General features: G+C 37.0%; 1 pseudogene; it reads right to left on the reverse strand.

Annotated features, from left to right (window-relative positions):
• Positions 1–2153: 2153 nt before the first annotated feature.
• Positions 2154–3097, reverse strand: LOC140511433 (large ribosomal subunit protein uL10 pseudogene; annotated as a pseudogene).
• Between the last annotated feature and the right edge of the window lie 5319 nt (positions 3098–8416).

Below are 8416 nucleotides of genomic sequence, written 5' to 3' on the forward strand. Positions count from 1 at the left end.
ACGCTTTTGACAATGTTGCTATTTAAGGAGAAAAAGATTACTCATCTTTACCCTTTGTATATCATTGGTGTTTCCCAAAAGTGCTAGACATATGACCCAAAATTTTCAATTGTAATAAAACTCATTATGGGGAGAAGTTAGACTTGTTTTATTTGACTGTTTTGATTTTGGATTCTTTCCTTTGTGAAGACATCATTTAAAAGCCTTGCTGTATGCTTTCAACTTTTCTGAAGGGCTTCAATATGAGGACTTTCACCACTGAGCCTATAGCAAACCATTAGCCAATATCTTAGGGATATGTATCTTAACCTGCTCCCTAAGGACTTAACCTACTTCCAAAGGACTACCTTTGTGGATTATCTCGACTCTCTCTAGTGGTAACAATTCACTAGATGAGTTGTAGTGAGACTTGGCTTAAGAACAATTGCTTATTTATTTGAACTAAAGGAAATTGGTGCTGATTTTTTTTAAGGCTCTAGGTCCTGTGCTTTAAACTGAAAGAAAGGCTAATACTTCATTTAATTTCTAGCTACCATTTTCTCTCTTCTTTACTACTATAAGACCTTATGCAAGGACCATGATAAAAAAAAAATTTTTAGTCTTCTAAGTAATTAAATCATTACTGAAGACTTTTGAATACATTTTTTTGTAATCTCAACTAGTTTCAGATACTTTCCATATAGTGATGTAATGCCAATGAGTTAAAGATCTTCCCCATCCATTGACTGGCCTGCCCATTAAGGGAAGCTTGATTAGGGGAGGCTTGATTCTAATGAGGCACTAGTTCTCAAGGGTTATGATGCCCTCTGACTCTGAAAAGTGTATAAAGATTCGGAGATAAGGTCTTACTTTAGAATTTAGTAATTGCCAGTGTTTATTTAACCAGATGAAATTCTAGGCAGCCACTAAGGAGCCCCTAGCTTTGAAAACTCAGATGTTGGTAATTCTTTCTCCAGTAACTATGTATGTATAGTCAAATGGTTGGATCTATCTGTTGATATTTCATGTATGTATTGTTTATAGTCAGACAACTGGAAGCCCTGTCAATTGGTTGACCTTTGTTTCTCTGTTTGTACTTTTGCTGAAATTCAGGGTGCTGACTTTTTCTCCTGAATTTAGCGAATGACATATGTGCTTGATTAAAGTGATTGCTGACCCCTCAAAATTTGCCTTTCCTTTTAGAAAAGAATATCAAAGGACCTGAGATAACAGGCCATCCTGGATGCATCATAGTAATTATTTTTACAAGTGATAAGGTCAATGATTTAGTAGGTAAATCCGAGGGTAAGGAGTCTAAAATTTTGGCCTGTGTCATAGACCCATATGGTTGCCTAGTGAAACCTGTTGATTCCTCGTAATATTTTCAAATACTTAAAGTACATAGAATTTAAAGGTAAGTCAAAAATACAGAAATATGGTTACCAAATTATATTTAAAAGTTCTTGGATCCCATGATAAGAAACCTTCTCCCAGGAACTTAAGATATATTGGAATTAAGAGAGTCAGGGAAAGCTAATTAACCTCTCTCAAGTTAACCTCTCAGCTTCCTCATAAGTAAAATGAGGATAATAAGAGCAGTTGTCACACAGTTGTTGTGAGAATTAGTGAGATACCATTTGTAAAGTGATTTGCCTATCTTAAAGAACTAGTTGCTATCATTATTATTATTATGTAACTTTAAAAAATATGTGGAAACACTCCTGAACCTTTCAGCCTTAAGCTGGTCCATGTTCGGGGAAAATAATGCCTTAAAAGGGAAGTACTTTATACTAAAAAACAAGTATTAGTCACCGTTAATGCGTAAGAGGAACAGCTGAAACAAGATGTTTACAGAGCTTTGTGACCAATACTTTCTATTTTTTTCTTGAAGAAATTATTCATTGTATGCAAATAGGAGTTTTCTGTATAACTATAATAACTGACCTGTATGATAGGTATATGGCTATGCCTTGAGTTTTGATTAACATAAGTTTACTTTGAATTAGTTTTTACTATAATACTATATAATTACTTATATCCCCTCTCCTACACATTAGCCACATGCCTTCTGTAAGAACTTCCTCTGATCCCACGGATTTTTTTTTTGAGATAAATGAGCATTTTTATTTCTTTGTTTCACAAATAAACTGGTTAAAATAGTTGTTTGCTGTGGGCTAATCACACAGACCAAATCTCATATCTTCATCAGACTCCTCTGACTCTTACTTGGCTTCCACCTTGAAGAGAGCGGCAATAGCCAGTGCAGCAGCAGCTGCTGCAAGGGTGGCCACTACAAATGCCAAAGGGTTGGCCAGGAAGGTCTTCACCTTTTCAGCAAGTGTGAAGGTATACTCCATCTTCACAGCTACAGCCAAGACTCGCTTGTTCTCATTAATGATTCAGTGGTGTACTGATGCAACAGTTGGGTAGTCAATCTGTAGACAGATACTGGCATCTTTATGGACACCCTCTAAGACCTGAAAGTCCAAAGTCTCCTCCGTGATGTCCAGCACTTCAGGGAAGTAGATGCTGCCATTGTCAAACACCTGCTGAATGATCAGCCCAAAGGAAAACAGGAAAATGTTCAGCATGTTCAACAAGGTGGTCTCACTGGCACTACTTTGTCTCCAGTCTTAATCAGCTGCACATCACTCAAAATTTCAATGGTGCTCCTGGAAATCTTGGTGGTGATACCCAGAGCTTGGAAGAAGGAAGTCTTCTCGGGACCCAGACCAGTGTTCTTGGCAGGCACAGTGACATCACATGGGGCAATGGCACCAGCACAGGCAGTAGTTGGCACCTTATTGGCCAGAAGCATATCCCTAATCTCAGTCAGATCTTCCTTGGTGAACTCAAAGCCCACATTTCCCTGAATATGAGGCAGCAGTTTCTCCAGGGCAAGGTTGTTCTCCAGATGACCACAAAAGGCTTTGCTCATCATGGTTTTCTTTCCCATTAATATGATGGCCTGACCATGATGGGACATCCGGGTCTGCTGCATCTGCTTGGAGCCCACATTGTCCGCTCCCAAAATGAAGCATTTTGGATAATCATCCAAAAGTTGGATGATCTTGAGGAAGTAATTTGATTTCCATGTAGCCCTGTCTTCCCTGAGCATCTCGGTGGTGCTTCAGGGATTGCCAGACAGGGTTTAAAGATGATATCTCTCACACGAGGACACCTGGGAAGAGTTCCCATGGATTTTCTTGAGCTGGTACAAGGCTATACTGGGGGACAAACGTGAAAACATTGCCAATAATATTATAAACTGTACTCCTCTGGTGCATAAAATTTCTTTCCTCTAGAAGGCCATGAGATACTTTGTGGAGCTGTGATCGTAACTAAAGATCTCATATTCCTGGTTATTTAACAAGTCTCACTATATTCCCAGTAACTAGAAATCTGGGGTTGGCAGTAGCAATTAATTTAGGGGCTAAATCAGGACCTTCTGTGGCTACATTCATTACTAGAACATGATGCTAAATAGAATCTGCTTCTTCTTTTTTTTTTTTTTTTCAATAAGCCATGTTTCATTACAAATCTGTAAATTTCTTGTGTAATCATTTTTTGTTATCACTCTTTGTAGATGATATGATGATATACTTAAAGAATTCCAGAGATTCAGGTAAAAACTACTTGAAATAATAAACAACTTTGACAATGTTGCAGGTTACAAAATAAACCCGCACAAATCTTCTCCACTCCTACATATTAATAACAAAGTCCAAAAGCAAGAGATAGAAAGAGAAATCCCATTTAATGCTAGGGTAAGCACTATAAAACATTTGGGAGTTTACCTGCCAAAACAAACCCAGGGACTATATGAACACAATTACAAGACACTTTTTTGCACAAATAAAGTCAAATCTAAGTAAGTGGAAAAATATCAGTTGCTCATGGGTAGGCTGAGCCAATGTAATAAAAATGGCAATTCTACCTAAATAAATTTACTTATTTAGTTCTATACCAACTAAACTATCAGATAATTATTTTCTAGAGATGGATAAAATAATATCAATATTCATCTGGAAGAACAAAAGGTCCAAAATATCAAAGGGATGAATGAAAAGAAATGCTAGGGAAGGTGGCCTAGTGCTACCAGATCTCAAATTGTATTATAAAGCAGCAATTATCAAAACCTCTTGGTATAGGCTAAGAAACAGAAGCATGGACAAGTGGAATATGCTATGTACTCAAGACGCAGTAGGCAATGAATATAGCAATCTCTTGTTTGATAAAGCCAAGGACCCCAGCTTCTGGGATAAGAACTCACTGTTTGACAAAAATTGCTGAGAAAACTGGATAACATTGTGGCAGATACTAGGCATAGATCCATGCTTGACACGCTACATAAGAATAAAGTCCGAACGGGTACACAATATGGGTATAAATATAGATATCAGGGACAAACTGGAGAAGCAAGGGATAGCATATTTATCATATTTATAGAGAAGGAAGAATTTTTGACTAAAGAAGAGATAGAAAGCATTATGAAGTACAAGATGGATAATTTTGATTACATTAAACTAAAAAGTTTTTGCACAACAACGAAAACTCAGAGGGATGTAGTATATTTGGGAAAAAAATTTAATTGCTAATCTCAGGGATAAAGGCCTCATTGCTGGAATATATAGAGAACTGAGTCAAATGTACAACAATACAAGTCATTCCCCAATTGACAAATAGTCAAAGGATATGAATAGGAAATTTTCAGAGGAAGAAAATAAAGATATCTATAATCATATGAAACATTACTCTAATTCACTTTTGATTAGAGAGATGCAAATCAAACCAACTCTGAGGTACCATATCACACCAATTAGATTGGCAAACATGACAGAACCGGAAAATGATAAATGTTGGAGAGGATGTGGGAGAGTTGGAATGCTAATTCATTGTTGGTGGAGCTGTGAGCTCATCCAACCATTCTGGAGAGTGATTTGGAACTATTCTCAAAGGGGTACAAAAATGTGCATAGTCTTTGACCCAGCAATATTGCTTCTAGGACTGTATCCCCAAGGGATCATAAAAATGGGAAAGGATCCCACATGTATGAAAATACTTACAGCAGCACTCTTTTTAGTGGCCAAAAACTAGAAATTGATGGGATGTCTATCAATTGGGGAATGGCTGAATAAATTATGGTATATGAATGTAATGGAATACTATTGTGCCATAAGAAATGATGAACAAAAAGACTTCAGAGAGACCTGGAAAGACTTAAATGATCTGATGCTGAGTGAAAGGAGCAGAACCAGGAAAACTTTGTGCACAGCCACTACCACAGTGTGTGAGAGTTTTTTCTGGTAGACTTGGATCTTCATAGCAATCCAAAGACATTAAAAAAAAAATCCCAATGTTCTTCTAAGGCAAAATGCCTTCCACATTCAGAGAAAGAAGTATGAAATTCAATCACAGAATGTAGCAGATCATTTGGGTGTGTGTGTGTGTGTGTGTGTGTGTGTGTGTGTGTGTGTGTATTATGCTTTGGTTTGTTATATGATTTCTCCTATTTATTTTAGTTATCCTACACAATATGACTATAATGAAAATGTATTCAATAGGAACATATGTTTAGATCCTACACAGAATTGTATGCCATCTTGGAGAGGGAGGGGGGTGGTGGGGAATAGGTGGGGGGAAAAAAATCTAAGTTTTATGGTAGTGATTGTAGAGCATTAAAAATAAACAAAACGAATATATTTGAAAAAATAAGCCATGTTTCATTACAAATCTGTAAATTTCTTATATAATCATTTTTTGTACCTCTTAAATCAAACTACATCATTGATGGGTTGGTTGGTAGTTGTATTTTGTTCTCAAAGAGAACCAAAATGGCATCACCATGATAAAGTGCAGTTTCAATATGTACAATTGTGGCTGATCAGACCAATAGGATTTCAGAATGCTCTATCACAGATTGGGCACAGATAGTCCATAGGAACATTTGGGGTGGATACTCTAAATCTGCACATCTTATGTTTCCTTTGTGCTGTTTCAATTTCATTTTGCTCATAGAGTACAACACTTTCTGATGTGGGCACGTCATGCTGAACAGTCCTGTGCCAGTGTCTCCCATGTCTCACAATCAAATCCAAAGTTCGTGAGAGAGACCTTGACAGTGTCCTTGTATCACTTCTTCTGACCACCATGTGATTGCCTGCCCCATGCGAGTTCTCCATAAAATAGTCTTTTTGGAAAGCATGCATTTTGAATTTGAACAATGGACAGCCTAGTGGTATTGCACTCTTTGAAGCATAGTTTGAATGCCTATCAGTTCAGTTCAAGCAAGGACCTCAGTGTCTGGTACCTTACCTTGCCAGGTGATCTTCAGAATCTTCCTAAGACAATTCATATGGAAGTAATTTAGTATCTGGCATGAAGCTGGTAAACTATTCGTGTTTCACAGGCATACCTGTGAAAGGTCAGCACAATAGCTCTGTAGACCTTCAATTTGGTAGTCAATCTAATACCTCTTCTTTCCCATACTTTTCTTCAGAGCCTCTCAAGCACTGAGCTATCTCTGGTAATGAGTGGGTCAACCTCATTGTCAGTGTATACATCTCTGAAAAGTACACTGCCAAGTTAAGTGAACTTATCCACAGCATTCAAAGCTTCTCCATTTGTTGTAACAGATGGTTCCACATATAGATGATGTAGTGGTGGCTGATGGAACACCTGTGTTTTCCTGGTGTTAATTATTAGGCCAAAACTAGCACAGGCAGCAGAGCATTGATCCATATTTGCTGCATTTCAGCTTCAGAGGCTGCACTGAGTGCACACTCATCTGCAAACAGAAAATCACGCACCAACACTCCCTCCACTTTGGTCTTGGTTTGTAGCCTCTTAATTCAAACTATGTCATTGATGGGTATGTTCATAAGGATAAGCCCATTTCTAAAATTTTATTATAGAAGAAATACCTCCTCTGAGTTCATGTGATAGGTAATTGCTGCTAAAATAAATCTAACACAGCATAGAAATTAGAGAGGTAAGAAAAAAGCAGAGATTTTATTGTCGTGTTTAAGTGTAGGTTCAGATCTCAGACAAAAAGCCAAACAAAACAGCAATCACAGCAGCAACTATAACAAAAACCACAACCTGAAGCATGACTGGGACTCTTCCAAGGACTTTTAGAGAGAAAATTACATCATAATGACAGAGGAATTACTCTTTTACATTCCTTAGACATAAGAAAGAAAAGGCAGCTTCTTTCATATGTCATATCAATGACATAGAAACTGAACAATGTCACAAAATGACAATGTGATATATCAATATCAGTAGAATCATTATCTCATGCATAAACAAATCCAGTTAAACAGACTCTATGTGTAAGGTAAGTCAGGATAATCTACATTTTTCACAGGCTGCCTGAAATCCGTTGACAGGTCACAAGATGTGCTGTCCTGATTTAGAGTGTTTGCAAATAGCCTTACTGATAGAGAAGATTTACATGTCACCAAGATAACCAGCAATATTAGTGTCAGGGAAATAATTCCTTACACAGCTATTTAGGACAGTTAACATATAACTAAATAACTCTAGGGGAGCTCAAGCTGCTCTTTGACTTTTGTTGAAAGAATGTCCAAATGTCTTCCCCATCTTCATTCCAGGTATCAGTTTTTGGTTAGACAGTGAGATTAATACGAACAGAAGAAAGGATTTTAGTTTACTAGAAGATTCAGGAGGAATGGCCCTGAATCCTGAATAATAAAAATAATAAAAGGAAATAAAGAATCCCCATGACAATCCTATATTTTCACCTCTTTTTACCTTTTTTTTACCTCTCTTTCCATTCACTCAACTTTACTTTTAAGTCATGTCATTATTTCTCTGATGTAATGGTCTTCTTGAGCAACAAAGGATGAACACACACACACACACACACACACACACACACATACACTACTAAGTAATAGAACACAGCACATGCATTGTGGTAATTTGGAGAATTATATAAATTTTCTTCTAGAAGTTTATCTTCCTTCATCCTTTCAAACTCTACAATTAGCTCCATAGTAGTATTCTTGCTTACTTTCATAATAAGTATATCTACATGAGATGATCAAGATTCCCTTGGACCATTGATCCTCTTTGCTGTTGGGGGAATGCTGGCATCTTATCCTGTATTCTCCTCTCCAGGGAGACCCTGTGAATCATTCTTCTACTTAGTTGTATTAAATGTCTTCTGAATTTATTAAAAGCGAGAATGTTAATATTGACATGATTCATTTCATTCAGTGGTGTATCATGAATTGGCCATTGGACAAGTATCTTACATTTAGATAGCTGTAATGTAATTTAATGTTAATAGATGATTAATAACTAAATAATTCATAGCAGTATCAGCCTCCCCGTTCAATTCATTATTATGGATTTTTAAAGGGACTGACTACACAGAACACTTGTTTGTTTTACCTTGTTCATAACCAAC

This window comes from Notamacropus eugenii, chromosome 6 (genome assembly GCF_028372415.1).
Source record: "Notamacropus eugenii isolate mMacEug1 chromosome 6, mMacEug1.pri_v2, whole genome shotgun sequence".
Lineage (NCBI taxonomy): Eukaryota > Metazoa > Chordata > Mammalia > Diprotodontia > Macropodidae > Notamacropus > Notamacropus eugenii.